The sequence below is a fragment of the Phaethon lepturus genome, unplaced genomic scaffold, assembly GCF_000687285.1.
Source record: "Phaethon lepturus isolate BGI_N335 unplaced genomic scaffold, ASM68728v1 scaffold43564, whole genome shotgun sequence".
In the NCBI taxonomy this organism is placed as follows: Eukaryota; Metazoa; Chordata; class Aves; order Phaethontiformes; family Phaethontidae; genus Phaethon; species Phaethon lepturus.
In genome coordinates, this window is record NW_010534840.1 from 1750 (window position 1) to 4679 (window position 2930).

The following is a 2930-nucleotide window of genomic DNA, read 5'->3' on the forward strand; positions in this document are numbered from 1 at the left end:
CTTCCAGCAAACCCATGGCATTTTACTGCCACAAGGACACAGAAGGACCTGTCCCAGTGTGCCCCAAATCCATGGGAAGGATGGGCATCTGGGCTCCCACTGACATCCATCGAACATCTCTGACCCACACCAAGACCTCTGCAGGACATTAACTAGTTGACTAGATGACTTCTGGGATTTTCAAATAGCCATTTTGAAAAGCGTAAGACCCTGCAGGAGGGATGTATTCAGTGCTTGTGCTGGTGGCACCCACCGTGACCGCAGACACACAGGCATGTTGCTGGCTCAGCCGCTGCGCAGCCCTTGTCCTTCTTTACCTGTCCATAAAACACCATCTGATGTCTGTGGCAGGATGAAGATGCACAGGGACAAACTGGACATCTCCGTTTTGCCTAGAACATAAGTTCATGAACTTCTGCTATCATTCAGGCATGATCTAATTGAAACATCATGACTTACACAATCATCTCCTTCTCTATCCCCCTCTTCCACTCTTTTAAAAAACGCTTCCTGCTTTTTCCAGCTGGACAAGCTATCCTTGCTATGCCTGCTTTGAAGTAAATGTTTTGTTGGGTTTGGCTGCTGTCACAGCCGCACATAGTCTTCTGCCTGATATTTTATCCATCTGCTGCTAAAGGACTAGAGAATATTTTGAGCTGAGAGTCTCAAAAGGGTTTTGAGGTGCTGAGTAGAATTAGGTAGCAGCAACGCAAGAGAAAAATCTTCTTCTCAGCTTTCACGTGCATAGTAATTCCAGCCAAAATGCCTTAAAAATTAAATACTCTGAGAGATGCTTGCTACAACACCCCGGTACTCACATGCTGCAAACCGGAGAGCGTACGCCGGTTTGCGTTAGCTGAGGACCTGATACACCCTGTTCACCCCCTCCGTGGGTCACATGCCGAGATGCAATCCAACACCGATTTCCTCTTTTGTCTCAAGCGAATGGAAAAAGAGAATTGGACTCCCGCGCTGTCGAGGTTGCCAACATCTGCCTTGCCTCATTTCTTCTGCTTGAGGAACATCTGGCTCTGCTCTGGGACGGCCACATGTGGCTGGTTGTGTTGCACGGGAACGGCTGCGCTCGCTGTGATAAAGCCTCTCGCGGGTCCGCCGGCCGGAGCGCGGCGTCTGCCCGGCTGGAGATGCTCCCTGTCCTCGCAGCATCGCCGCAAGCCAGGCGTGGGAGACCGCCTGCTCACGGTGCCTTTTCTTCCGGGGCAGACACAGATAACTTCCTGTTCGGTGCTGGGTTTGTCTCCTATGTTTTTTTTCCAGGGCTGCTCTGAAGAAAGGAAATTTTTAGTTCAGTCGAGCTACGAGATCTGGAGGTACCTGCCTGGGAGAAAGCGCATGCGTCGGTGGCACTGCCGCTGCGAAGGGGGGATACAGGAGGGGCTGGGGAGGGCTGCGGTCCTCTGCCTTCACCCCGCGGGGTGCCTGCGGGCAGGACACGCTTTGTGGGCAACTGCAGGCAGCCCTGCTACGGGTTTCCTGCGGGACACCAGCCCGTTGCTTAACATCTCTTAGCTTTACCCTGCTCCTACTCCGCAGATGTGTCTCTCATAGCTATTTTGGAGCTTGCATCACTGCTTTTTGAGAAGGTCCTTGCAGTTCTCAGAAATACCCCTTTTTGTTGTTATTGCTTACTCCCACTAAAGGGGAGTTTCTTAACTAGCACTTGATCTAGGCAACGTTCATAACTCTATCAATCACAGTTGTGAGGGGAGAGATCCTTGTCCAGGCATTTTTCAAATACCTCTTTGCTCCCCAAAACCTTGCAGGGGGAAATGCTGTCCCCGAGCTCCCAAACTTTAAGCACACACGACACCTTGCTCCCCAGCACTCAAAAACTACTTGCTGGCACTGTTTTGCTCACCTAACCTGAAAGGCACGGGCTGCTCTTTGCCGTCGCTCCGGGCTGCCCGTTCCCAAACGGCGCTGGGGGACCGGCGCTGGAGGCAGCTGGCGGTGAATGGCCCTTCGTGTGCTTTGTCGCTTTGCTGCATAAAGAGGGCCTTATTAAAGCTAATAGATAAGAATCTCCCTGTTCATAAGACTAAATTGTTGCATGAGTTACCGCGGGGAACGTGCAGCATCCACAGCAGGGAGCTGCCTCACCCACCCTGCGCCGGGACGATGGACGGATGCTGCAGCACGGCCAACGCGCCCTGGTTCAGGTTTACCAGCAAAGACACCGTGTGTGTGGAGGGCTTGTGCCGTGCGGGAAAACAAGGAGAATAACCACAACGTTAGGCCAGTTTTGGAGCTGGTTTGCCTGCTGGAGCAGGGTGCTCCCCGCCGGGCTGCTGTCAGCCCCGGCGCTCCGGGAGCGGGGAGAGCGGCCTGCGGCCCCCGGCGGATGGTTCTGCCCCGCAGCCCTCCAGCTCCGGGCAGCGGGAGGGAGAGAGGCAGAGGTGACCTCCGAGGGGAATATTTAAGAAGCCGGTTCATTTCCAGGAAATCTCTCGCTTGTTCTTTCCCTCCCCCCACTCCAATGGAAAAGCTAAGTCCTCGTGAACTTTTTGAGAACTTTTGTTCATTCCCTCTTGCCAGCTAAGCTCCACTCTGTGCTGGTGACAGAACCCCTTTCTCCAAGCACTGGCCATGGGCCAGGACCTGGAAGGCTCGACTGTGTGCTGGCAATGCCACGAGCCCAGTCCCCCTTCCCTCCGGGCTGATGCAAAGCCCCAGCTCCAACCCGCTCACCTTTGGGGGACTTTCTGTGGGTCTTTTCCTTTCTTCTCCTTATGCAGGAGATGATGGAGCCAGCTCTGCTTGCTTCGTCCTCCCGTGCAACGGAAAGCTCCAAATATCACGGAGAATAATCTGTCAAACTTGTGGCAGCGGAGGGTGAGGTGGGTTGGTGGTAGTTACTTAGAAGAAACAACTGTGCAAGCGGTGTTGGAAGGAATAGCCAGGCAGGAGAC